This window comes from Sus scrofa, chromosome 13 (genome assembly GCF_000003025.6).
Source record: "Sus scrofa isolate TJ Tabasco breed Duroc chromosome 13, Sscrofa11.1, whole genome shotgun sequence".
NCBI lineage: Eukaryota > Metazoa > Chordata > Mammalia > Artiodactyla > Suidae > Sus > Sus scrofa.
In genome coordinates, this window is record NC_010455.5 from 182,736,775 (window position 1) to 182,759,673 (window position 22,899).

General features: G+C 35.5%; 1 protein-coding gene across 3 annotated transcripts in view; it reads left to right on the top strand.

Annotated features, from left to right (window-relative positions):
* CHODL (chondrolectin) overlaps window positions 1-22,899 on the top strand; it is a 420,685-nt gene that overhangs the window by 327,662 nt on the left and 70,124 nt on the right. For 2 of the 3 annotated variants that reach the window (XM_021070837.1, XM_013981213.2), the window contains exon 5: window positions 12,752-12,801. The exons of the other annotated variant lie outside the window; for it this stretch is intronic. The gene's annotated coding sequence lies outside the window, so the exon portion shown is untranslated. The remainder of the gene's footprint in view (window positions 1-12,751; window positions 12,802-22,899) is intronic. 3 annotated transcript variants of the gene reach the window in all.

A 22,899-nucleotide genomic window follows, 5' to 3' on the forward strand; every position in this document is an offset into this window, starting at 1 on the left:
CTTCACAGAAACTTGGGATTTTTATAAGAAAGATCTAAAAAATTGTTTAAGTTGAGCATGCCATGTGATGACAGTACTTGTGGTGGACATGAGCATGTTTATTAGTGCTCTTTGTCCTGTATGACAGTGCACAGGGGACCATTCTCATTTAATCTTGTTTATTCTCATTCTTTGACACAAGATTGGGGAGGCTATTGATAATTGGTAGCACTGAATACAGTGGAGATAAACTGGTATCAGACTATCACTCATGAATTACTTGGCACAGTCTATCCTTATGCACTGCATGCTGACTAAAAGAAGTAAACTTTGCTATAAAATTTGGTTGTGATGATTGTTGTACAACTCTAAATGTAATAAAATTCATTGAGTAATTTAAAAAGTAGAAAAAGAAAATAAACTTTGGGTAGAATAGAAAATTGGAAGGACATTCTAAAGAAGGATTTTTTTTTTTTTTTTTTGCTTCATAACTTACCTGCCTCAGCCTCCAGCCACCACTTTGTATTAGAAATATTGTGTTTAAAAAAGGAAATTCAGCCATGTAAATTTAAAGGTCGAGTTGGCTTTATTCAACTATTCATGAATGAAGCAGAATCTCAAATAGTACATAGAAAGGCACTCTGAGGAGCTGTACAAAATGGAAGGTTTTTATTGAAACAAAGTGGCACAAGATCATTATTAGCAAAAGAAAGGATTGTTTCAGGCAAGGTTACCTTACTAGTGCTGATCAAAAAATTCCAGAAATTCCACTCGGGAGAGGGCAAAACTGCAATTAAGTCTTGGTTTGCTTGCTATCCTGGGGGCAAGTGGTTCCACTTGGGTCTGTAGTTACTTTCTCTTCTTCTTCTTTTTGCTTTCTTAAGGCTGCACCCATGGCATATGGAGGTTCCCACGTTAGGGGTCGAATTTGAGCTGTAGCTGCTAGCCTACACCACAGCAACAGCAACGCAGGATCCAAGCCACCTCTGTGACCTACACTACAGCTCACAGCAACGCCGGATCCCTAACCCACTGAGAGAGGCCAGGGATCGAACCTGCAATCTCATGGTTACTAGTCAGACTTGTTGCCACTGTGCCACAATGGGAACTCCAGTTTTTTTCTCTTCTTCTTTTTTTAATCCCCCTCTTTATCAAATTCTCTTCCTGAGAGATGTGATAAAAAATTTGAGGCATTAGCATCATTCTTACCTATCACACAGTAGTTTTCCCAGCTTTGTTGATCTTTGTTGTATGCACAGAGCATGGTTTTTTCCTTAATTCCTGTGACATTCACAGGTCAAATATAATCCTTAGATGGGTCATTCTTTGTTTCTTTTCTGATGGTTCTTAGGGAGATCATTTGCTTAGTGGTTGAAAGCTGAGAACATGCAGCTAAAACTTCTTAGAGAATAAAATGTACCACAGAGATGATAAGAGAGAAAATTCCCAATGTTTGGAGCACACTTTGAAGTCATGGTCCCCAAGACCCAAACTATCAAAGAAAGCCCTCATTAAAAGAAGGCTTTGAAGCCAAGGGGCTTGCTCAGTGATTTTACATAACTGATTTTCAACTCCCTTAGAAGTGTTCATTCAGGTACAGCAGGTAGTATTGGCCACAGGGCAGATACCTCTTTGCCCAACTAAAAGATAATCAAGGTCTATCCTGTTAGCAAGTATAACCTTGGCCAGAGTATCTAAGAATTTTTGCTGGGCAGGTAATGGCTTAGCAATGGAATCTGCAAGTATCCTCAAGAGTTAAGGAGAGGCTTCTGGTCGTATTCTCATTTGTATTTTTTCCTAACCAGAAAACAGATCTATTCATAGGGATTGTTACATACCCAATTCAATCCAAGAGTCTGTCAGTGAATATGAGGAGAAAAACTCCTAGCCTGAAATAAAGTCATCCTAATTGCCTTGTAAAGATAGGGGCTGCTGGTGAGATCTCTGCTTAGGTGGGGGCAAGTCTGCTCCATCCAGACGGTTACAGAATGATCAAAATCTTTGACAAATCCAGCAAACCAGAAAGTTACCCCTACAGAATGACCTAGAAGATACAGTTGAGGGAGTTATCCTTCCAGGTCAATGCCAGAGTAAAGGAAAGAAAAAGTAGAAAGGTTTCATCTTTATGAAGTTCTATTAATTTGTTGTCTTGGGTAGAAGCTGTCTACCTTGATGTCAGCTACTCCTCTTCCTCATCAATTTGATTCAGAGTTCTCCAGCATTTGTATAGGACTAGATGTCACATGGGTTCTTCTTTAGTTATAAGATGCATTTCCAAGGTTTAAATCTCTCTCAAATTTGACCACCATTTTGGTAGTGAGAAGAACCTGGTAGGTTCCTTCTAAGGAGATTGAAGGGCAGTCTTTGTTCTCAGTGCTTCCAAATCAGAAAGGTGGGAGGAAATTGGAAATATTAGTTTGGTGATTTGTAGCCAGAAATCTGATTAAATTGGAAGAATTCAGGATCCATTCTATTGACCTTGACTGATGATTGAAGGTGATAGGAACAGAGAGTTCCAAGAAGTTTGCAAGTTTTCATTAAGGCCCATATGATTTGCCCAGTGAAGTGTGTGCCTAGATCACTAGATATTGTAAAAGGTATAGCTAAAATTGAAGACATATTTTTCTAACAGTTTCTTTGCCATGGTGTGGGAATCTGCCTCAGAGCAGGGGAAGAATTTAAGCCATTCTGAAAACATTTATGCAATAACAAGAGTGTATTAATAACTCATGCTAAATGGCAGTTGAATGAAGTATTTAAAGGGTCCAGAGTAGGGAGGTCGGAGGCCTCTAGGGACAAAAATAGTTTTACTTTAATGCACTTTGGTGGGTGAAGGAATGCAAAGACTGAAAATGGGGTTTTTCAGGGAGCTGGGAAAGACCCAAGTTGGCTGTTAGGGTTCCTAGAACTCTGTATAATTTAGTCATTGTTTACCCATCTTAATTTCTCTGAGCCAGGAGTAGATTGTTGGCATGTTATAAGGACATCAAGATGGCAAAAATATGGCAATGGGGAGTTATTTTTAGTAGAAGCAGAATGGAATTCATCCAAATGTGCCACAATCTTTATAGATTCTATTGCTGCTCTTTTTGCATGAAAGACATTTAGGGCATTTTCCTGATATTAAGGTTCAGCTCTTTTGGTGTGAACCTTAATTTTGATGACAGCAATTTCATGTGACATAGTTTTGAGGAAAACTTAGCTTTTTTTAAAATGTCAATGGTGCTATATTTCAGTCATCAAAGACCCAATAAACACAATTATTTTGATAAAACACAGAATTCGTTTTCTTGGCATATTACTTTATGAAAGATTTTCTTTACTTTTTAATCTCTTACCAAGAGAAGATCACCTTATCTCATAAAGCTTTGTTCTTTTAGCAAATGAAAGAAAGTTAAATTCTGGTTTTACATAAGTACGCTATTGATATTAAAGCTGTCTTAAAACGCCCACAGTAACAATTCAGGTTTAGTCAACTTGATTAGACAAGATTCCTTCTCTTTTTCTTTTTTCCCAAATTTTTGTCCATAGTTTGTCCTTTATTTTCTTCCTTCCTATTCTCAAATAATTAAAAGTTTTAGTTGAGATGAAATTACTCTCATTCCCTTTAACAAGAACTTATCTCCATACCTCATTTCTTTTCTTAACCAAAAAAACATATCCTGCTTTTCTGGCATACAAAGTTGTTTACCTTATTTCTAGTAGCTTTAATATATATATATTAATTAGAATTTTTAAACCTTATGTTATAGGCTTCAAGTTCTTTTTAAGGAGATTAAACCCAAAGCCTTGGGCCATACTCATTTTAATGCCCTTTTCCCCACCTTGACCCACCTGGGCTGCTCACTCCCTGCTAGAGAAAGGAAGGTTGCCCATTCCTCACCCTGCCTATATAACCTGTTCCCCGTGCACATCAGGTATCTCCCCAAGACCAATCGGAAGATCAAGTTGGATCTCCACTCAGGTCTGCATTGTGGGATATAAAGACTATTGCAGAGTGAGTCGGCCCTTTTTTAACTTCTGCACACATGAGTTCTCTCTCCCCCTCTCTGAGAATGATGTACTTTTGCTTTAACAAATTTGTAAAATGTGTACTGTTCCGATGCTTTGCTCCGGTGAGACAGGGACCAAGGAAATTGACTGTATCATTTAGAAACCTTAATGCCTTAAACCAACAACTGTGAACCACATGTCATTATTTTTTTTAGATTGGCAAATTTATTAATCTCTGGAAGTGTGCTTCTTCAAAGTATAATCATTCAGTATAACACAAAACATGTTTACTAATAGACCCAGATTTATCTTTATTTTTTTTGCAATAGGTAGCCAAAAGGTGTTAAACCTATGATCAGTAATAAATATTTCATTATTTGAAAATGACTATTTAGTAAATTTCTATCATATAATTTAACTTAGTAGCTACAATGTACTAGTTACTTTGGTAACTGATTTTCGTTACCAGAAAGATTTTGGAAGCTGTTTTTGAGTACACATACCATTAAATATAATTGTTACCAAGAAGTTTTATCTATAAACTCTTATCCTACTTACACCTAAATCATTTACTCCCAACAATCTAGATTATCCACAAAAACTTGAGACAGTAGACAAAATTAGCCATCATTCTAAATTGTTATTATTTGACAAATTTTACAATGGATAATATAAATGTGACTAGTAAACCAGGTAGAATAAAAGTTTATCTGCATTATAATCAATGTTGATAACTTTGACATATGTTTTTAATTAAACTAATGAACTTGAGTTATTGAAGATTTTCTCAGATCATGTGAACTTGAAGAACATTTGGATTAGTTTTCTGTTATAGTTCTGAGAATTTTAGAATGATCAGTCCTTACAAGAGCTTGCCTTCAAACCAACTAAATAAAGCTTTTTCTACAAATTAATTTTGGCAATAGTCTGGAGGTAGAAAAACATCACATATCTACAACATGCATATATGGACACACATACAAACATGTAGGTAGACCTAGAGACTTTGCAGTTACTAATATTTGTGGAGATGTGTAAGACTTCTCATTAGCCCAATTTCTAAATACCTCTTTTATTTTTGTCTTCTAATGAGAAACTTCTCCCCAAAGTTGGCATTTAAAGAATTGCTATTAGGTTCTACAGAAGATGGGGTTGGGAAATCTATATCACAAAAGTACAGGTGAATTGCCGAACAATTCTGTTTCTCTGTCTTTGCCTTTTCGAGCACTATGAGAAAAATAGGTGAGGTTCGATGGCTGGCAAAAAAAAAAAAAAAAAAAAAAAAAAAAAGGTGGGGGGTACAGGTGAACTTTGAACTTCTATGTTATGCAAAGATTTGTAAGACAGTTTCCAGTTCCTCAAATAGTTGGATTTTAGCTTTTGTTTTAGGTACCTTTTTTCTTCTTTTTAACTTTTTGTTAGCCTTTGAAATCTTTCAATAATGTATTTTGGAGGCTTCTGCATACTAATTAAAATAAGTATCCCATTCTATTTGTTAGTATTCTGTTTGATTGGCGCTCTTGCTTTTATGTGCATTTCTTAAATCTTACATTTGGAATAGTCGCCATAATGGCCACTGTAATTTTTGTGAGGGCTGGCAGCATTTTGGTTGGTCCCCAGCTGCAAGTAGCGTTCAACCTGTCTAGCCACATCTAGCTGCACATGGGGTGCAACTTACAGTTCTGTTCGTCCATATTTTGGAGACTGCAACCTGACAGCTACCAAACCAAGCTCTCAGGAAACAAAACAAGCTTAGTAAGATAATGCCATTTTTGTAAGTATCTGCAGCCTCTGTGATCACAGTATTCAGACAGAAAATAAGAAAGTGTGTAGGAAGGTGGCACTCTAACTCTTTGGATATAAAGAATCCCCTTTAAAAATTTTTTTATTCACCTAAGGCCTCTCACTGGACCCAATTCAGCCTAAATCAGACCCAGTCTAGTTTTAAAATTAGACCTAGTCCAGTCCCAGACCCAGTCCAGTTTTTAAGTCAGAACCAGTCCCACTCTAGCTTGTAAACATCAACAGTTCCCAGCAGGGAATCTGGGGAAGCATCCAAACAAATGTGAAACTGCAGACTAAACTAATAGCTATTCCCAGTGTGAAATCTTGGGACAGAACCCAAGAGCTGGGACTTACTCCACTCAAAAACCTAGAAGCTGTGTTTAATGGCTGATTTTCTGTCCTGGAATTAAGTGGCTGCTCCTTGGGCCTATAGTTTCTTTCTTTTTCTTTTTTCTTTTTGTAACATTGCAAAACATGGACTATGCAAGTTAGAAATTATTTGTTGTAAAGTTTTATTATATATTTGGTGATTTGCTCATTTACTTATTATGCCTTTCTGCCTAACATTTCATTGGCTTTGTCATTTTACAAATACATCTGGTGATCCAATGTAGTAGTTTTAAAGATAAGATATGAGATAAGAGAATAAGATTCTGGTTTTATATGTTCATAGAATCTTATGAGTCATGTCTCTGTACTAGTGCAACAAGGAGTACAACATAAGTCCTTTATGATGAAAGCAAAAGCCACTTATCAATAGGTGTTTACTGACTGGTCATCCAAAATGTCACATTGCACTTTGTGACAAAAAATTGACAGATCGATCAATGACTTCTATAGGACTGAAGAGACACTCATTACAAATCCCAGTTATTTGACAAGTAAAGGTGCTGATTATTTTAAATGGTTATTGGAACCTCAACATGGAGTAAAACTTTTGTTTAAAGAAAATCTTGGGAGTTCCTGTTGTAGCTCAGTGGGTTACATACCTGACTAGTATCCATGAAGACTCAGGTTTGATCCCTGGCCTCATTTAGTGGGTTAAGGATCTGGAGTCACTGTGAGCTGTGGTAAAAATCTTAGATGTGGCTCAGATCCCACGTGGCTGTGGCTGGCAGCTGCAGCTCTGATTCAACTCCTAGCCTGGGAACTTCCACATGTTGCAGGTGCAGCCATAAAAAGGAAAGAGAAAAAAAAAATGTCTCAGAAAAAGGGCTTAGGAAGCATGGTATTTAGTAGCAGAAGTGGAACTGATTTCTCAGAAAAGGAAAAGTCATGCTGTTGGTGATAATCTGCTTAATGGTAGTTGTAAAATTTTATATGGAGTGAAATGCTAGGGAAAGATGCAGTAGAGCAATGAGAAGGTTCCACTATTACGCATAATGTTATGTCAAGTCACAAAAGGCTAAAGAGATTTTTTGTAATCCACTGATAAAAGATGCATTTTATATTCAGGTTGATGAGTCAGAAGGTTTTTACCAATAATTGTCATGTTGCAGTATTTGTAAGATTTATAATATGATAGTGAAATTCAGTAACTTTTCTGCTGAAGAGAGTTGCCTGATATTACTAACCTAAGATTTACTTAATTTTGTCTTTTATCTGGAAACAAAAGGCCTGTTTTGAAGAATCTATAGTTGGTTCAGTGCTGATGGTGGCCCATCAATACTGGTTCCATAAAAGGTTTGCCTCTATAGTAAAAAAAAAAAAAAAAAAATTCCAATGCAATCACAACATTTTGTTTCTTTCAGAGTGCTCATGTGAAAACTCTTAGAGATGAAATAGAGTTCTAGATAGTACAGAATTAACTTTATTAAATGGTAAGCTTTATTAATTTTCTTATCACTCATTAGTTACAAACTAGAGACCTAGACTAAATGTCCTGGCATGACAGGAATTTGTCTTCGTAGAGGCAGAGCTATGACAGATAAATTGTGGAAGGATTTTCCAAAAAATAGGTTAGATTTTGCAGAATGCTTTGAAGATGAAAAATGGCTCTACAAACCAGACTACTCAGTAAACACTTTTCATCATATGTATCATTTGCCAGGTCTCCGCAAGGCCTTGGAGAAATGTTTTCACCTCAAGTGGCAGTGTTCTGTTCTTTCCCTTAAAAGAAAACTAGTAATAGCCATAGGAACAGGTATGAGATGTTTTCTTTTCTTTTTCTTTTAAAGGGCCATTCCTGTGGCTTATGGAAATTCTCAGGACAGGGGTCAAATCTATCAGAGCTATGGCTGCAGACCTATACCACAGCCACAGCAACGCTGATCCCCTACCGCTGAGCAAGGCTGGGAATCAAATCCACATCCTCATAGATACTAATCACTAAACAGGTTCATTACCACTGAGCCAGGACAGGAATTCCCTGAGATGTTTTCTTATTGTGGTTTTGATTTGCATTCCTCTGATTACTGAGGTTTAGCATCTTTCCATTTACCTATTGGCCCTTTGTATGAGCTCCTTAGTGAAATGTGTAGTCAAGTCTAGTTTATTTTTTAATCAGGTTATTTAAGTTTTAAGAGTTCCTATGTGAAATAAACAAGTCCCCAAAGACTGCATACTCTACTTATATATTCTATTCTAAAATGGTTAAACTCAGAATCAGGGTGGAATTACGGTTGCCAGGGGCTGGGAGGGGAGGAAGAAGAAATTGGGAGATATAATCAGCAGGCATAAAGTCTCCACTATGCAAAATGAGTAAGTTCTAGACATCTACTGAAAAACATTATCTCTATAGTCAATACTGTATTTTTAAAACTTAAAAAATTAACTTATTAAAAATTTAAGAGGTTAAAAAGAGAAATGAAAACATTGTGAAAATCACCATGCAAACAAATCTTGATGTTTCCACTGCTGCTTGCACTTGAGCCAAGAGGAAGGCAAGAACTGAGAAAAGGCTAATGTCAAGTGTCATTGAAACTACTTGAGAGAACTGTTGAATACTGACCATTAGTCTCCCTTTCAACACAAGTATGTGACAGGGGAGGCCCTTTCTCTACCTCTTCTGCTTGGCTTGGAAACTTCTTCTCTGAAAGAAAGGAAGAACCAAAACCTGATCATAACTCAGTGCGAGATTCACCAATCCACTTCCAGACAAGTTCTGGATTTTTGTGAAGAAGGATATCCAGTCATTCACAGGAAAGCAATAAACATTTTGCTGCAGTTTCCAACTTGTTACACAAATGAGCAAGAGTTTTCATGTTCTATGAGAATTACGAACAAAGAAGGAAATTATCTCATTTCAGCTGAAAAAGAAATATGTGTGTTTAGCTAAAGTTTGACCCCAAATGACTATTGAGGCAGCAAAAACTCAAATCTGCAGCAGCAGCAACAACAAAGCAAGCACAACTTTCACATTAAAGATGTAACTTTCTATCTTTATTTTTTGGTGTCAAACATAGCATCTTTTTTATGGTAGTATAGCCTAATGTTAAAAGATCAAGAAACTGGAGTTCTCATTGTGGTTCAGCAGGTTAAGCACAGGGCTAGTATCCCTGAAGATGTGGATTTGATCCTTGGTCTCACTCAGTGGGCTCAAGACCCAGCGTTCCTACAAGCTGCAGTGTAGGACACAGATGCAACTCAGATCCTGCATTGCTATGGCTGTGGCATAGGCTGACACTGCAGCTCTGATTAGGCCCTTAGCCTGGAAACTTCCATATGCCACAGTTGCAGCCCTAGAAACAAAAAGAACCAAATGCATTTGTGTAACTGGTCAGTCTTATATTTGAACCTGATGTATCACTTATCAAGAATTTTTTTTAAGTCTTGCATAAAAAGAGGTAGCTGTATTTTTGTTTGTACTTCTTCAGCTTAAGGCTTCAATAACTTGTTTTGTTTTGGAGGGGATTTTGTTTTTGTCTTTTTTTTTTTTTTTTTTTTTTTTTTTTTACCTCACGCACAGCATGTGGAAGATCTAGGGCCAGGGATTGAACCCACGCCATTGTTATGACCCGTGTGACAGCTGCAGCAATACTGGATCTTTTACCTGCCATGCCACAGGAGAACTTTAAGTAACTTTATTTTTTGACATGGTCAGTGAGACTTTATATATGTAAAAAAGTTATAAAATCAATTTTCTATCTTTGTTAAAATTAAATCTACTGACTACCTTTAGAAAAGTACTCTTGTTTTCATTTAAGATGTTGCTGCCCTTATGAGTTTTTAAAACTTCTGAAAAGAGATTAGCTTCAAAAGTCACAAGGTATCTCCAATTATTTTTTAATAGAAGCTAACTTTAAAGCCACTTTACTCTAAATTTGGAGAACTACTCCTGGACTACATAGTATAACTTATTAACATCTCATACAGTAGAAATTTGTGATAAGACTGTTAGGCCTCCTTGATAAAGTTAAAAAAAATCAAGCATGAATAAAAACTAGAGAAAAATCTAAATACCAACTTGTATTAGAATTGATATCATTATGAATGGCCAAAATGTTGGTTTGGATGTGGAGAAAAGGGAATCTTTGTGCACTGTTGCTGGGATTATAAATTGGTCCAGAGACAATGGAAAACAATTCAGAGATTCTTCAAAAAATTAAAAGTAGAACTACCATATAATCTAGCAATTCCACTAATGGGGTATATACAAAAGAAATAAAAATACTAACTCAAAGTTAGCAAAAACTCAAATCAATAGCAGCAACATCAACTAAACTACACACAACTTTTCATATTTAAAGATGTAAATTTCTTTCATTAAAAGATAGACACAGAAATGACCTAAATGTCCATTGATGGGTTAATGGATAAAGAAGTTGTAGTTCATGTGTATGATGGAATATTATTCATCCATCAAGATAAGGAAATCTTACTCTTTAGGACAACAGGGATGGACCTTTATGCTAAATAAAATAAGTCATAAATACAAATTCATTTAGAATCTAATTTTAAAAAATACCTCATAGAAAAAAGACTGCACTTGTGAAGACCAAGTGGGGGATAGGAAATTGGTCAAAAGGCACAAACTTTCAGTTATAAGATAAATACTAGGGATGTAGTGTATAACATGCTCACTATAGTTAACATTGGAAAAATATGATGAGAACTCTTAGGGCCTACTATCTTAAGGAGAAATTTTGTTGTGTTGCTATGAGATGATGGATATTAACCAACCTATTGTGGTAGTCATTTCACAATATGTCATCAAACCATCAGGTTGTCATTTCACAATATGTCAATCAAACCATCATGTTGTGTACCTTAAACATATACAGTGATGTGTCAGTTATTTTTCAAAACTAGAAAAAATACAAAACAAAATAATATTATCCTGAGGGGAAGATAACCACACAAAAAGAAGGTTGTTGGCCAAACTAATGCATTTAATTATTGGCTTATTATAACTCCTTACTGATTATGTTAATATGAGAGATTACAGGGGTTTCCTAAGAAATGAAGTGTTCTTTGAGCTTCTCCAGAGTAAAAATCTTGTGAAAAGTATATCTAGACAGATCAGGTTTATCCCGCTTAAAGCAATGAACAGTAATTGGTATACAACAGCCTTGGTAATGTCCTAGTTTTTCATTCAGCTAGTAAATTAATTGATCAAGACTTAAAATGGCCCCAAACTTCCTCAGTTTTCTGAGAAAGGAATTTGATATTCAGACCAACTGATAAAGGTTTTCTTTCTCACTCTAGAAAGCTGCTCCTTAGATTCACCCCCCACACCCCCACCTGCCCCCGCTGGTTAGATAGATCAGGGTGCCATTTGTCAGACTTCCAAGTTGCAATCTCTTTTCCTCATTTTGTTTTTGCCATTCAGTAAAGCAAGTCCAATCCAACCCAACCTATTTCTGAATTGTATCCCGAATCTGCACACACTTACTGCCATCCTCACTGCTACTGCCTTGCGCAAACCATGACTATTTCTTGCCGTGATTACCATTATTAACCAAATAGCCTAACTAGTCTTCCTGCTTTCACTTTTGCCATCTGCATGTCCATTCTTCTCACTCGAACTTTCAGAATCTCAAATCAGATTATCATATTGCTCCCCCTACTTCCCTCCCCAAATTAAGATGATTCAATAGTTTTCCATTACATGAAAAATAAAATGCTGTACCCCCAAGCCCTGTGTGATTCATCCCCTGCCCCATCTATGACTTTATCTCATATGATTTCCCCGACCCTTGATCTTCAGGGACATTGGCCTCCTTTTATGTTCCCTGAAAGAGCCAAGTTCGCCCCCAGTTTAGTGCCTCTGCACTACCTGTCTCATTTTCCTGGAACCTTTCCCTTTGATCTTCTCACACCTCGCTCTCTCTTGTTTCTCAAATCATACGTTGATGTCACCTATCACAGAGGATTCCCCCAAGCCCTAATTTAAAGTAACCAGTAAGATATTCTTTATTATATCCTTCTATTTCAATTCTATGTATGATATTTTAATATCATTTATTATATAATTATATCCAACATGTGTACAGTAAGTCCACTGTATCTGCAGAGTCTGCATCCTCAGATTCAACCAATTATAGATCAGAAATATAGAAAAAAAATCCAGAACTTTCCAAAAGGCAAAGTTTGAATTTGCTGTGCAGTAGCAACTATTTACGTAGTATTTAAATTGTATTTATACCTACCTGCATATAACTTATATTGTATTACATATTATAAGTAATCCAGAGATAATTTAATATGTACAGGAGGATGTGCATAGGTTATATGCAAATAGAATGCCCTTTTATAAAAGGAACTGGAGCTCTGAAGATTTGGCTATCCATGTGAGTCCTAAAACCAATCCAGTATGGACACCAAGGGATGACTGATTCTATACTGCATTTGTTGTTATGATTCTGATTTACTTTTGGTCTCTTACAATAGAAGACAATGAAAATGGGAATATTGTCTATAATCTGTGATATTCACCACTGAACTTCAGCCAATAGTAGTGTCTGGAATAGAAAAGTATTTAAAGAATATTTATTACTGGCCACACTAAAAAAAATAGAGCTTGGCAGTGACTGGCATATCATCTCTCCTCCAGCTAGGTTCTGAGGAGAAGGTTGGAAGCATGTGGTGATTTTTCTGAGCATGGTAAGTATTGTATGACGTATACAGATTGTATGTGTATCCTTGTCACTTTAGTTTCTCAATGTGTAATATGAGGATGTTGGATTTGAATAATGATCAAGCCCTTTCCAGCTCTAGAAATGTGCATTCCATAGCGGATTGGTGAATTGTATTTTGGTCTGCCAGTGTCTTAATTGCTAGGTATCTCCCTCAATCTCTGCATAACCTGGGGATGAAAAAAATTGTATGGTAATAGCAAAAATATGCCTGTTACTAATCTTTGATGTGTTGAAATTTTCTAATTAGCTCAAATGATACTTTCTTATATTTTATTACAAACTATATCTCAAACAACTCGTGCTATTGCTATAAAAATTAATAAGATTAAGGAAAAGAGAACATTTTCTATTTTTTTTTTCCTTTTGCTTTTTGCTTTTTAGGGCCTCTCTTGCAGCACATGGAGGTTCCCAGGCTAGGGGTCGAATTGGAGCTACAGCTTCTGGCCTACACCACAGTCACAGCAACGCAGGATCTGAGCCTTGTCTGCAACCTACACCAGCTCAAGGATCCTTAACCTACTGAGTGAGGCCAGGGATTGAACCCACAACCTCATGGATTCCTAATTGGATTCATTTCTGCCGCATCATGACGGGAACTCCCAAGAACATTTCTAAATATTAGGACATATTTTCTCCTTTTTGATGTGAAAGATTTTCAAGAACTCATGGCTTCAACTGGAAATATTTATTTCCATTTTCTATAGTATCACCGTATTACAATTAACTAAACATGGTGATTGGCATGTGTAAATGACAAATATCATTTTGAGGGAGAGGAGAAGCTTTCACAAATCAATATGAATCCATTTGGGAAAGTGTAATTATTTGGAGAAATATTTTCACTCTGTTTTTGCCCATTTACTGAAAACAGTGTGAAACTAAATTGAAAAAAATAATGTTCTTATAAACCTATGCCCATTAAATATTGTCAATAAAAACATGATTTTATGCTTTCTTCCTATTCAATAATTTCCTTATTCTTTTGTGACTAACTGCTTCAGTTTTCCCAAAGATCCCTTAAAGGAAATTCGTAAAATTTTCTGGCATCTTAAAGATACTCTTTTAACATGCTTAAATATATACTATTAACTATTCCTTTATTTACATCAAAATAGATACTAAATTTTAATCAAAGCATCTCTGAGAGTTCCTGTTGTGGCATAGCAGAAGTGAATCTGAGGACAAAGATTTGATCCCTGGCCTTGCTCAGTGGGTTAAAGGATCTGGCATCACCATGAGCTGTGCTGTATGTAGGTTGCAGACACAGCTTGGATCTGGTGTTGCTGTGGCTATGGCTTAGGCCAGCAGCCATAGCTCCAATTAGACCCCTAGCTTGGGAACCTCCGAATACCACAGGTGTGGCCCTAAAAAGCATTAAAAAAAAGGCATCTCTGGATTTTTTTGTACTTTATTATTCTGAGGGAAAAAAAGCTGGTATTAAACAGTGATACTTTATATCAGCTGGTTTTTTAGGCTAGTTAGCAAAGCGAACAAATGTCTACTAACCTCCACTGTATTAACAGAAAGCCGAAAGAAATGTTTATTTCTTAGTCCTTTAAACACTTTCATCATTTCTTACCAATATTTGTTGTTTTTTATACCAACAACCTAGTTTTCTTTTAGCACTTCAGTTGTCACCAACATTTGTGTGGCTAAAACCTATACCTATAATCAGAAGCTCAATTTTATATTGCCAAATCTCTATCAAAATGTTCCCTCGGGAATTCTAGTTCTACTTCTTTAATCTCAATATATTTCTAAGCTAAAATAATTATTGTCTGTCTTCATTGTCAATGTCCATGTTTCTGGAAGTGACTAAGACTTTCCTCTTAGTCTTCCTCAATATTTTTAGGACGTATAGATTGAACACTTGTTATGTGTTAAGACCTGCACCAAACATTGGCAATATAACAAGGACAGGGTCTCTGCAAGGATTGTGTTTGTAGCTAGTAAAAGGTTCACACCACTATTATTCCATTACAGTTCAAAGTAGTAAGAGGCAAAGAGGGCTAAGTGCCAGGTATTATGGAACACATGGAATACCTGGCTTGATGTTTAATGCCAAAGAAGACTTCCTGACACAAAGCCTATATCATTAGAGCTGTAAAAGATTAGTAGGAGTAGTTAGGTGAAGAAAAAAGTGGAGGTGTTGGAACAATATTTCAGCTTGTATAATCTTGTGGTGCAGAGGTCTAGATGCAAAAGAGCACTAGGGAACTAACATTCCGTATAGTTGAACAGAGAATGAAAGGGCATGTGATTAAAGTGTTCCTAGAAAATTTTTTAGGGAAATGAGGTTTTACTCATTGACTAGTTTTAAGCTGAGGATTAGCATGATTATATTTATATTTTAGAAGTGTTCTCAATACAGTGTGAATAGCCTATTTAAGATCTGCCAGAAATAAGGCAGTTGGTCCACTGGATGATGGTCCAGAAGATCTTGGCAACCTCAGTAAGGTTAGAAACAGTGGAGAGAGAACTTGATGGACTTAATTAGAGTTATGGAAATTTCCCCAATGAGATTTAATGACTTATAGGCGTTTCAGTGAGATATGAGTAAAATTTATTCTTATTTGGACATCACGGTGGATGGTGGAACAGTTCCTGAGCTAAAGAATATAGGCAGACTTTTGAAAGAAAACATTGAATCGTTGGACACATTGAACATTTAAATGGAAATGTTCATCAGGAACTGTATATGTGGGTTAACATTCAAAAGTGATAATGGATAGAGATTGCAGATTGGGAGTAATCAGACCATAGAGGTAATTAAGGACCTCCCAGTCCATCTTTATGATCCATCAGGCATTGATGCCTCCTTCAGCTCCAGGGATATCTCAGACATACTTGGCCAATGTTAATAGTTGGCATCCTTTTCAAAATGTCTATACATAGTTCTGCTGATGTCCTCTTACCTTTATCTGGTTGTAATTCAAGACTTTTCCCATGTACCATTTTGTTGAGTTTTGGGGACAAAATTATAGACTACTTTTATGTAGACATCAGCTGATCAACATGCATCAAGAAAAATTAACATTCTATGAAATTTGGATGTTAAAAATATAAAAGACATTCGTCAGGAAAACATTACCCAGGGAGATGATGATCTGAGAGGTATGTATTATTCCCACGATGATTTGTGATGGTGTTGTTTAGTAATACATTTTGGGGGAATAAAATAATAACTGCTCCAATTAAAACATAACTATCAGGAGATATGTTTCAAGATGTTAGACTGAGTGCAAATATTAGGATCTTCGAGGTTATCAACTATTGTGTTTTTTCTTCACTGGGATTTAAAAACTGATAAATTCAAAAAAGAGTAAAAACCATATGAACCACATCAACTTTATCACTACTAAAAGTTAAGATGGAGTATGTAGCTTGATGTAAGCACCAAATGGGCCTGGCAAATGAAACCTAGACTCAGTGGTGTCTGAGGATAGCTTCTTGGTATTGTTTTTGCCAGGATAGAATTTGCTGCCAATTGTCCTTAACCCGAAGGTTGAAAATGAACTCGAACTCTACTGGGACAAGTTAATTTTGGCACTGTGGATCTACCATATTTAGATTTGGCCCACCTATGGATATTACCTTCTCTCTGAGAAAAGAGCTTTTGGAAAAAAATGTAGTCTCTCTGCAAAGTTTAAAATGTACAGTACTAGCAACCCCCAACACAGGTCTTATTTGAGATTCCTTTGTTTGTCATTTTTTTAGCATGATAAAAAAACCAAAGTAACACTCCTTATTTAAGTTTTTCCTTAAATATTTTGTTTCCAGAACCCCAGTACCGGAATGAATGTGGGATGCATATAATAGGAAAGCTTTGGCCATCTCTTTTATGAGCACTTTTAGTTTTGTACACACTGGCTGTTTTTACTATCTCTTTCCAAGGAACTGATTAAGTCTGACAAGGCTGTATCCTTCGGAAGTCTGCTTTCTCATGTATTCTAAGACTATTTAGAGACAAAGTGAGACCATGTGGTATAGGGAATCTTTGAGCTTATGGACAAACAGTAGGAATCCAAATTTAGCTCCTGCAAAGTTCATTTGTTGTCATTAAAGATAGATCGAGACAACATAAGAAGTAACTTAATTAGGGAAGTATCTTTATGTTGCCTATATAATCCTGATAATTTCCTATAACTAGTAGTTTTTTTATATATATATATTTTTAATCTTTGCCTCATGCCTGCTTAGCATCAATAGGTCTATGTTATTGGAAGGCTGGAGCAGCCTACACCCTGGGACCATCAGTGCTTGCTGAGAGCTCATGCCCTTGCTAAAGTATCTTGGGAAAATCCCCAACTTTATAGAAAACTGGGTGCCATACAGAATAGCCACAACATGAGTTCCCTGGAAGCCAAGAAAATGACAATGGGGCAAAAGCCACCTGGGCAAAGGACCATCAAATGGGAGGAAGGAAACACAAACATAAAAGCTGAAAGGGAAACTGCATCTACTTCACAATTATTCACATGAGTACTATATAATTCACAAATGCAACCAAATAAATATTTCATGATAGTTTAAACTTACCTAAGCATTTTGGGTCCACATTAAGGAGAGAGGCACACAGTTGAGTTGACAATCACAGGGCATTTACTTAATGAAAAGCCATTGTTGTTAGTGGACTTTATTATCTGAAGATAGCAAGCTGAAATTTATCTACAGGTCAGCAAAGAACACAGGGAATTGAAAGCACGTAAATTCCTCTACCATCTACAGTTCTACTTAATTAGATTTTCAGTTAGATGCTATGTAGTATATTGTACAAAAAACTTCCATATTCCCTAGGTAGATATAATAGTTTCTGGATCCTTTACATTCTATTAATCTTGGGGAAATGAGAAATCAAAAACAAGATTTTATGCTTCATTCCACAGAAGATCATGTAAAGGTTGCAACAAGGTTAAATTATTTCTATCAACTATTTGTACTATCTCCCCCTTTATATATCAAATTCTACTATATATGTTGTAAAGTTTTATGTAGTGTTTAAAAGCAGAAGGCAGCATTATAGATATTTAAAATAATATAACTTCATAGAAACCATAATAAACTTAGTTAATATCATTTGAATTTGTTGTTTGGCATAATTTGTCCCCATAGAAAACAAACCAAATCTCCATACTCCAAAACAGGTTTTCTTGATGTTTTGCACTTTAAAAATTTGGGGGGTGTTTGTGGTAGTATTGTGCAAGGATAAAAAACATATTCTTGAAGATACAATTTTTTTTTTCTGTGTGGCTCCATGATGTGCTCCTAATATTAATTTGTCATGTATTATTACACAAACATGGAAACCTTCAAATAAGTTCAGTAATAAAATTGCCAAAAGGGGAAAGGTATATTCTGTGGCATTGGATAGCTCTGCCTTATGAAGGACCAAAGAGACACAGGAAATGAAAAATTAAGTGTCTATTAGGGTATTGATGCTGTCATTTAACACATACTATTGTTATTGAATATAAAATATTATAGAATTAATAGGAAATGGCTTTTTTAAAATGAAATTTTCAGCCCCTGTCTAATACTATTTTAGAGATTTTGAGAGAGATCCTACAGGCCAAATAATTAAAATAAATTGATTAACTAATTTCCTGCTGGATAGAAAATCTAAAATGCTAATAAGTTTACATTTAGAGATTTAGTTCTCAAATTCAGGTTTGATTTATTTGCTGGCTTTTAGATAGCATTGTAACAGAGCTCCAGAAAGTATACAAAAGAGGAAAATAGAATGATTGCTCATAAACCAGGCATCATGGGTCAGGAAGGTAATCCTAGATAACTCTCAAGGGCTGCATTGTTTCAGTCAAACTTGACTTGGGATAAAAAGAAACATAATTTGATTTTTTTATGAATAAATTTTAACTTTTAAAAGTTTTATATTAGCTGAAAGTTGAGTACAGAGTGTTTCTTTCCCATATATTTCCTCTCCCCACAGTTTCTCATAGTAACATATGGTACATTTCTTAACCAATATTGATACATTATTAACTAAATTCTAGTGTTTACATTAGTGTTCACTCTGTATTAGTAATTCTATGGTTTTAGGCAAATGTATAATATACGTTCCCATTGATGGTATCATGTAGCGCAGTTTGATTGCCTTAAAAATCCATGTGCTCTACCTATTGATCCCTCCCCTCCTACTCTGAAGCTCTGGTAATCACTGATTTTTCTACTGTCAACATAGAGTCACCTTTAATACAATGTTATATGTTTGGAATCATATAGTATGTAGCCCTTTCATATTTTTTTTCTTAGCAGTATCCTTTTAATTTTCCTCCATGTCCTTTCATGTCTTAATAGCATGTTTCTTTTTATTGTTGAATAATATATCATTGTATGGCTATGTCACAGTTTACCTATTCATTTTTTTTTTTTTACTGGTTATGAAATCAGTTTTATAAGTTGCAACAATTTTGTGGATTTTTTTTTTTTAAATAAAATGTGGCTGAATAGAAAATACCGGCATGGGTAGTGGGTTAAGGATCTGGCATTGCCGCTGCTATGGCATAGGTCACAGCTGCAGCTTGGATTTGATCCCTGGCCTAGGAACTTCCATATGTTGTGTGAAGATGCAGTCAAAACAAAACAAAACAAAACAAAACAAAAAAAAACCCAAATCAACATTGAGCCAAACTCTCCAATGGTTAACATCCAAAAAGCTGGCAATTCTAAATGCTGGCAAGAATGCAGAGCAACAGGAACTCTCATTCATTGCTGGTGGGAACGTAAAACTGTGCAGCCACTTTACAAGACACTTTGGCAGTTTCTTACAAAAGTTTATCATGGGATCCAGCAATCTAGCTCCTACATACTGTGGAAATAAGCTGAAGACTTATAATCCACACGAAAATGTGCACATGAATTATAGAAGCTTTGTTGCTTAAAGGATGCAACCAAGATATCCTTTAAAAGTGAATGGGTAGAGGACAAAATAGTTCAGGGTTTTTCACATCTTGTTTTATCAACTACACGCAGTGAGAAATGCATTTAATATTTCAACTCAAACCACACTGTCATGTGTATGTAGGTAAATATATACATAAAAAAGGAAAATTCAAGGAAAATAGTTACAATTACCCTGGGCTGGGGATGGAACCTGCCTGCTGTACCACAGTGGGAACTCCTGATTCAGGATATTAAAGAAAAACAAACAAACCTTTTCAATATCCATAGTTATAATACCATTAAGACAATAAAATTAATTCATATATCCCAAAATGGTAGATATAATTACAACTAAAGAATTATACTGACAAATGTATAGAGTAGAAATGAATTCAATAATCAATGAAATTGAACTTCCAAGTAAGCTGTACGTCAAAGTAGTAACCTTAACACAGAATAGTTGTACTTGTTCTTTTTTGTTTCTTTCATGAGGAATGTACTTTTATCAGTCAGGGTCAGATAACTTTTCTTTTTATCCTATTAGAAATGTAATTATTTCAGAGATTAAGGTGAAGACAAGTAATTACAAACAAAGATAACCACTCTTCCTCTTTATATACCCCATCTCATTTCTAACATACTAAAACTGGTTATATATTGATATGTTTAGCAAAATCTTAACAATTCTTAGAAGAAGGAATGAACCAATTCAAAATTTTTAGTGTAATTACTTAGAGGCTATGGTTTATTGAATTGTATAACCCAGAAAGATACATTTAAATTCTAATTCCTAGTTTCTATGAATATGATCTTATTTGAAAAGTCTGTAGATTTAATTAAGGATCTTGAAGTGGACCCTAAATCCAGTAACTGGTGTTCTTATATGGGGAGAGAGTACACACACAGAGACGGGGATGGGGACAGCTATGCAAAGACAGAGACAGAGATTTGGAATGATGCAGCTCTAAGTCCAAGAATGCCAGGGATGGCTGGGAGCTGCCTGAAGCTGGAAGAGGCAGGAAGGACTATTCTCTAGAGCCTTCAGAGAGAACATGGTTCTGCCAATGCTTTGATTTCAGACTTCAAGGCTCCAGGACTGTCAGAGAAAACATTTCTACTGCTTTAAGTCACCTAATATGAGGTAATTTAAGAAAGCCCTAGCAAACAAATGCAGAGCGTTTTTGATACCTGCTGAGTGATATCTGCTTAATATCTGATTCTCAGTAACACTATATTAGGAACCATACAATCAGTTTACTGAGACTGAGTTTAAAACTTAACTATCAGTAAGGTCAGTGATCTTTTGGTATTGGCAGTCATTCCTTATTTCATGACTGTAAATATGTTAATGCTTAAAAATTGCAATGCTTGGATTTAATAAAGAGGGAATTGCTGAAATGTTCATATAAATTTTTATTTCAATAAACTCCTATGGTACAAAATAATTTACTTGATTTGGAAAAAGTAATCAAAATTTAGCCTTATTATATTTGAACCTAGCTCCCCAAAGGGTACATTGCTTATTAATTTAATGCTAATTTAATAACAGCAGTCTTCTAGTTTGAAGGCCAGAAGATGAGCTGACTTTGTGAACTTCCTTATCTAAGGATTCAAACAACCAAGAATTTCACAGACACTTATTTTGAAAAGGATTTTCTTTCCTTGACACATTAAACTAGGACAGGAACTATTTCTAATTTGATAGTGAACAACTAATAATTTTTTTGACTTTATCCATATTCTAAAAGCTCAATTCTTTAAATGCAGAAAATCATTTGTAATTTAGAGATTGTGCCCATTCTCAAGTTTTTCACTTAAGGGTCTTTTTATCCAATTATTTCCTTAAATTATATGCTGTACCTCCTTTTTTATATGCCAGAGAAAGGCAGAATAACATTTTGATGAATTTTATATTTTATAAACAATTTTTAAAAAAATGTTATTATAGTTAATTTACAATGTTCTGTCAATTTCTACTGTAAGCACAGTGACCCAGTTATACATATATACATTTTTTTCTCAGTGATCCTCCACCATGTTACATCACAAAAGATTAGATATATAGTGCTATACAGCAGGGTCTCATTGGTGATCCACTTCAAATGCTATAGTTTGCATCTACTGACCTCAAATGGCAAGTCCATCCACTCCCTCCACTTTCCTCTTTGCACCACAAGTCTGTTCTCTATGTCCATGAATTTGTTTATTTTTTGTACATAGGATCATTTGTGTTATATATTCTAGATATAAGTGATATCATGGTATTTTTCTTTTTCTGACTTCACTTAGTATGAATCTCTAATTCCATCCATGTTGCTGCAAATGGCATTATTTTGTTCTTTTATATGGCTGAGTAATATTCCCTTGTGTATATGTACCATAGCTTCTTAATCCATTTATCTGTTGATGGACATTTAGGTTGTTTCCATGTCTTGGCTATTGTAAATAGTGCTGCAGTAACCATATGGGTGCCTGTATCTTTTTCAATGAAAGTTTTGTTCAGATGTATGCCCGGGAGTGGGATTTCTAGATCATATGGTAGTTCTATATTTAATTTTCTGAGGTACCTCAATACGGTTTTCCATAGTGATTGTAACAATTTACATTCCCACCAACAGTGAAGGAGGGTTCCCTTTTCTCCACATCCTCTCTAGCATTTGTTATTTGTAGACTTAGTAATGATGGCCATTCTGACTGGCGTGAGGTGGTACCTAATTGTAGTGTTGATTTGCATTTCTCTAATAATTAATGATGTTGAGCATTTTTTCACGTGCCTGTTGGCCATCTTTCTGTCTTATTTGGAGAAATGTCTATTCAGGTCTTCTCATTATTCAATTGGGTTGAATGAAATTTTTTTTTTTTTTGAGTTGCAATGAGTTATATTTTGGAGATTAAGCCCTTGTCAGTTGCATCATTTGCAACTATTTTCTTCCATTCCACAGGTGTCTCTTTTTTTATGGTTTCATTTGCTGTGCAAAGGCTTGTAAATTTGATTAGGTCCCATTCCTTTATTTTATTTTTATTTCTACTGCTTTGGGAGACTGACCTAAGAAAACATTTGTATGGTTGATGTCAGAGGATGTTTTGCTGATGTTCTCTTCTAGAAGTTTTATAGTGTCTTGTATTATGTATAAGTCTCTAAGCCACTTTGAGTTTATTTATT